Below are 7,188 nucleotides of genomic sequence, written 5' to 3' on the forward strand. Positions count from 1 at the left end.
GAATTAGACAACTTGTCCCCAGGTCTTTCCCATTTTTACCCCGGCTGAACTCATTCATACAGTGAATGCAAACGGCTTTGGAGCTATCAGCAGGAGACAGATAAAAGTGTTTCCACACTGCTGATCGCCTTCGAGAATTTGCGCTCTTAGGGGTGGATGCTGAGCCGTCAGACCCAGTGCCCATGGCATCATCACTGTGGTTGTTCATGGAATGAGGAGATGGGGCTGCACCAGAATCAGCCTTGGCACTCTTTTCCACTTTTGGCTTGACTTTTTGGGGTGCCTCTTTGGATGCTACATCTGCGGCTTCTGCTGTAAAGGTGGACGGTGAGGTGAGATTGTTTGAGTGGGATTTACTGCTAGCTGCCAGATCGTTATTTGGTGATTTGACAGGAGGTATTAGAGATGAGGCAGAATTAAATGAAGTATTTGGTGAGTCAATGTCTTGTAAAAGTACAGTAGGGTGAGCCCTTCGCACATGCCTCATTAAACAACTAGTGCTGAGGTCTTTCTCATTTTTACCCCGACTAAACTCTTTCATACAATACATACAGATAGCTTTGGTACTATCGCGAGGAGATATGAAAAAATGGTTCCAGGCAGGAGATTTTTTTCTCGGATTAAGAGGGTTTCTAATAGATGTCAGAAGGCTTTGTGTGACCGCATCCATTGCGACATCGTAAAGAGTACTCGTGTAGCCACTCAGTAGATTATCATAATCTTCCTCATTACTTCTAGTGACGAAGGGGCCTACAGAACCATCGAAGAATAACTTATCATCATCCTGAGAGCTTTCGCCAGTTTCACTCGGTTCCTCTTTAATATGTACACTTGTGTCGTTTATTAAATTGTCTTTGTCTATTTCAGTAGTCCGAGATGTATCGTCTGAAATGGCTGGAGAAGTTGAACAGTCCTGCTTATCGCAGGTTTCTGCTTCTGGATCATCTACCTCTAAATGTCCATCGACCTGAGAAGATACATTAGTGAGTGTCTGCTCTACAAGTGAAAACTTTGCCAGTGGATTCTCATGAGGGGTCATGCTGTATGATTTAAAAACATAACCGTCTTGCCCCTCAATTTTCAAACAGGTGTTTTTCACCTCTTTTCTCTTGTCATTTTCCACCGAACCATTATGTTCCAAGTGCACATCATCAGTCTTTTGAGAAAAGCCTTCCTCCCCATCCATTTTAGCAGACTGAATTTCTGCTAAGAAACAAAACTTTCTCTATTGAAAGCAGCTTGTCGAATGTTCCAGTGTCATCTGTGTAGCTGTCTCTTTAAACATCCAGCTGAATAACTACAGCAGCGTGTTCCATTCAAATCCGGATGATGAAGACATATCCATTTAGGAGAGTGAAAAATGTCTTTACTTGGTGGAATCTGTAAATAAGAGAAAGAAGAGAATTCATTATTTAGTATTTCAGTGATTAGTTTGATATAGGCTATTTTTGCAAACAGGACAGTCATTTCTGTGCTGCTTAACAAATGCATAATGATGATAATTCAGAACAGATTTATTCGATTCCTAGCCTGTATAGACGTTATAAAATCTAATAAATAATTTGCGTTTTCTAGGATATGTGCATGTTGACTGGACTGAGCAGATATATTGAAAAAATGTTTTGAGATTCTATACTATACATCCTATATACTATACTATACATCCACCTACTCTAGTTATTTATCTTTATTTTTTTATTTTCAACATTGTACATTAATAGTGAAGCCATCCAAACTTTGCTTTGATGACAGTTTTGCACACACTTGGCATTCGTTCAGTCATGGAGTAGTTATCTGGAATAGTGTTCCAATAATCTTGATACATTGTCCCAAAAAAAAAAAAAAACAACCAAAAAAAAAAGTCATCTCCAAGATTTAACTAGGCAAATAGGTAAGAGCCTCCCATTGGATAATTACTGCATGGATGATTGTTCCAGCTGGCAGCAAATTATTTAACCCTAACTAATGCAGTGAGCATCTTCTCATTTCTTAAACAACCATGTCGAAAGACGCATCCTGTGGTCATGAAAAAGATGTTAATCTGTTTCAGAAAGGTAAAATTATTGGCATGCATCAAGCAAAGAAAACATCTAAGGAGATCGCTGACACTATTACAATTAGTTTAAGAATCGTCTAACGCATTATTTTAAAACTAGAGGGATAGTGGGGAACATCATCTTCAAGAAAAATCATCAGGAAAAATAAAATCCTGAATGATCGTGATCGCCGATCACTTAAACGTTTTTGTGAAATCAAATGGTAAAATAAAACAACAGTAGAACTCATCTGTTTAATAGTGAAAGCAAGAGCTTTTCCAAACGGGAAAGGGGAACTCAAGGGATTGGGACTAAACAGCTTTAGAAAACCACTTATCGGTGAGGCTAATCAGGAAAAAAAAAGGCTACAATTTGCTAGGGAGCATAAAGATTGGACTCTGGAGCAATGGAAGAAGGTCAAGTAGTCTGAGGAGTCCAGATTTACCCTGTTCCAGAGTGATGGGCACATCAGGGTAAGAGGAGAGGCGGAAGAACTGATCACCCATCATTCCTAGTGCCTACCGTACAAGCCTGTGGGGGCAGTGCTATGATCTGGGATTGCTGCAGGTCTTGGTGTGCCCAAAGAATAAGGTCAAGTCAAGTTTATTTCTATAGCGCTTTTCACAACAGACATTGTCTCAAAGCAGCTTTAAGTTGACTACCTAAATTTACTGATTGACCAGGTTATTCAATCAATGGATTTGTTCTTCCCTGATGGCATGGGCCAAGATAACAATGCAAGGATTCATCGGGCTCAAATTGTGTAAGAGTGGTTCAGGGATGGCTGCTTTCCTTCACTCTCCTGTCCAAATCATTTTAAACCACCCAAATGGATTTAAATCAGGTGATCATTAAGGACAGGTAATCTGATGCAGCACTCTATTATGCTTTTTTTTGGACAATTAGCTTTAACATAACCCATATGTCTGTTTGGAGAATTTTGGCTAAAGCAAAACACACTATCACACTATCACACCTCCTCCATGCTTCATATTGGGAACCACATATTTAGAAACCATTCGTTCACCCTTTTTAATCCTAACAAAGGACATGCGGTTACAACCAAAAATCTTACATTTGCAATCATCAGAACAAAGAACAGATTTTCACTGATCTTATGTCCATTCACTGTGTCTCTTCTGCTTGCTGTTCCACCAATGTAATGGTTCCTTTGCAGCAATTCACCCAAAAAGGCCTAACTCACACAGTCTCATCTGAACAGTAGATAATAAACTATGGCTGCCATTTTAACTACAGGAAGCATTTATGGTGGTATCTCAGTGGTTAAGGCCACCGCCACTGCTGGGCCATTGAGCAAGGCCCTTAACCCTCCTCTGCTCAGTTGTAAGTCTCTTTGGATAAGGGAATCTGTCAAATCCCATCTAAATTTATGTAAATCTGTGGTTTTTTAGTTTATTCTAATAAATATATCTCTGCAACAGAGGTAGCTCTTGGTCTTCCTTTTCTGGGACAGTCTACATAAGAGCCTGTTTCATCATAGTGTTTGTTGGTTTTGGAGCCTGCTCGCAGAAATAAAAACGTTTTAATTTCTTAAAGTAATGATGGACTCTCTTTTCTCTTTACTTAGCTAAGTGTTTCTTGCTATAATATAGATGTGTACTCTACAATATAGTTGTAGTAGCACGAATAAAGCTAGTAACTCTATACTAACTCTTCCTTAAGGCACAAGACAACTGATGGGCTAAAGCCCATTAAGAAAGCAAGAAGTGTCACAACTTAACTCTTGACAAGGCACATATGTGCATTGAAAACTATTCTGGATGTCAAAGCTAAATTTAACTACTTTGGGCAATCAAAAAAAAGAAAACATTCTAAATTGTTTGACACTTTGCTCACTATGTAATTCCATACATGTTCTTTCATAGTTTGGATGTCTTCAGGATTAATGTACAATGTTGAAAATAATAAAAATGAAGAAAAACCATAAAAAAGAAGGTGCAAACATGTACACACACACACACACACACACACACACACACACACACACACACACACACACACACACACAAATACGAGTGTGGGTATATATCAATTAGAAACACCTAGCTTTTTAGTGTTTTTGAGAGACAGACTGAAGCATGTTCCTTTTGTTTATATGCAACAAACTAAATACATTTACTTTAGTCATTTTCTCCAAACTGTATCCATAGGCAATAACTGTGAATTTTGGGTGAAATACATGCCGCTATGTCATGTTCCATACCGTTTCCATGTATATTTGGAGAACATGCTAACTCATTATATACATGTAGGTTAAACAGTGAAAGAAATACTCAACCGACAGCTACTGCGCCATACTTCAACACCATGCAATTCTATCTGGACTGCAGCTAACTGGAACCAACTTCAAGATACAACAAGACAATCCCCAGAAGCATGTGTCCAAGTTTTGTAAACATTATTTAGAGGGCACAAAGTCGGCTCGAGTGTTATCCATCATGAAATAGCCTGTCACTGCACCTAAATCCTATTGAACTGCTCTGAGATAAACTGGATCGCAAAATCAGAAAGAAATCTCCATCTAACAAATTTCACAAGTGGCATGGCAAAGTATTTTGGCTGAATGTTTAGAAAAAACTAAACATCTGGATGCCTAAAGTATGTAAAACTGATTCATGCACAAGAAGGCTTACATGATAACATCTATACTTTTAGATATTTGTTTGTTCAAAAATCTTCATAGCAATAATTTGCCTACTTTCTTGCATAATAACAGAAGGAACCTGCATGTGCCTTTCAAAAACAATAAGACCAGCTGTTTCCAAACGTTTAACGAGCACCGAACACGATCAGCCATCAACCATATCTAACTCATAATTCATATAAAACATATCTAAAACAGAACTGAGCTGTTAATCTTGAGTTATGACCTCGCACACCGTGTGTCTACTTTAACCCGGAACTGAACACTACAGCCCAGTGATCCAACACCTCGAGTTACACCGAAACAAAAGCAATAAACCTGAAATGAACCTTAGAGAGAGGAAATACGGGGAAATAAATCTAAAATCGTGTATATGAAATAATTAAAAAAGCGTACACAAAATCTTTCAGGCACAATTTTCAGACCTCTCATTCGGAAAATGAATTAAGGCGAGCTAGCCGAGTGTGTGTGTGTTTACGTTTAGCACCTCATACAATCCAACACTCTTTACTCTTAATTATATACACTTTTATCCTGTATAAAGATATCCTGGATTAAAATCGATGTATTTTTTCTTTGTTTTGACATTTCTTCGTCTACAATGGTTAAACAACTTAAAAACAATAATAATTAGTATTATTTCGACGAATTGTCCTACTTCCACCTACAGTGGACAATACACACGTAATAGTGGTAGTAATATAGATGTATATAGATGTGATTTGTTTTTAATAAAAACCCGTATTTCAATCGACATTTCAATGAAATCCATTCGGTATAATAATATTAATATTAATTACGTGTTTTTGATTATTAATATGCATTTAGTCACGGTTTTGTAGCTAAGTTCCTGTTTTAAATGAACTCTATTATTGTATTATAACCTGAACCACCTGCTATGACTAATTATTGTTATAATAATATTTATAAGATGAATGATTATTATGGTGGTTGTTATTATTATTGCTGTTGTTAAGCAGTAGCTGGACGTGGTGTGGTGTTAGCTTGTTAGCTTTGAGTAACACACTTCACCCCCTTTGAAGCTAATGGTTGAAGCTAACGCTGGCCACCGCACTGTCACATGGATTAGAAGCGGACTGACAGAACAACTCGAGCAAAGCAAGACTTCATCCATCAGCCAGTTTTCTGAAACGGGGTTCGGGTGAATTAGGGTTTAGATGCCATGCAGCGGCTTTGTTTTTAAGGTAGCGCGGCCCAGGGTACGGGGGGGTAATAAGCTGCCTAGCGGGACAGAACCTGATCCTGGTGCTAGTCGAACCAGGCGGAGAACTGGATCTACACGGAAAAAGCCCACACAGAGTCGTTTACACGGCGGCCGTCTCGGGTCTCAGCTCAGAGAAAATATCGCTTTACCTTCAGCTACCGGAGCGTGATTCAGTCCGCCAAAGTTTGCTTTCGTAAGGTAAATAAACACACAAGTCCGAGTGATTCCCGAGGAGCGACGCGGATTATTTTCTGGGCTTTGTCTCCTCCACCAGTGCGGCTTCACCACTCAGCAGATGCAGCTCCACTCAGCGTCGGCCGGAAGGAACGTGCACAGGCGACGTCACGAGGGTATTAGGGCTTTCAACATGGCGGCAAAGTAGGGAGGAGGAGGAGGAAGGGGGGGGCAATACAAATACATAAAAAAAAAAATAAAAAAAAGGAAAAACAAATAAAACTCGTCGGCAGCTTTAATGCTGAGAGACCGGTGTGTGTGTGTGTGTGTGTGTGTGTGAGACAAACCGGGGCCACGGTGGCGTTTTATAGGCCGACTGCTTATGACCCGGACGGGCTCAGAGTCCATCCTCAGTGCTCATGTAAAGCACTGTATTTGGAAGTGAATGTGTTGGAAACGGTCTTATCGGGGCAGGAAGGCGAACACACGGGGTTTCTTGACCCGAGGGTCTCTCTCAGGGGCACCGAGGCGCAAAACATGGGGCACTACAGGGGGGGGGCTTTAAATACAAGCTTTTAGCCCCTGATTCACTGCAGAGAGGCACAAACACACATGTTTATAAACGTGTACATCATAAACATAATAAATAAAATAATAATATTATAACATTTTGCATCCCTGGTATAAAAATAGTGTGTGCAGTGGAAGTGCTAAATAACATCAATAATAATAATAATTATTATTAATAACATATTCTATTCATGTGCTCTTAAGTGTAGAGCAGTTAAAAAAAAAAAAAACAGCCCCCCGTACAATAACCTCTATCCATTAGAACGGACAAATGTGTTTCTACGAAGGGCGAGGAAACGGCTGCAAAAATGTCCCCTCTGAAGCCTTGGCCGTATTCCAAATACCCCTCAGTGAGACATACATGTGCACTACGTATATCTTAAAAGCCCATTATTTCCGCCCACACACAGCGCACTTTAAAGGTGGGGTTGCGTTTATTTGGCACGCAGCCATAAAGAACGCGTTTGTAACACCCACCTCCTTCCCTCCCTCAACGTGAGACGTCATCACGTCGTGCG

The sequence above is a fragment of the Silurus aristotelis genome (assembly GCF_946808225.1).
Source record: "Silurus aristotelis genome assembly, chromosome: 24".
Lineage (NCBI taxonomy): Eukaryota > Metazoa > Chordata > Actinopteri > Siluriformes > Siluridae > Silurus > Silurus aristotelis.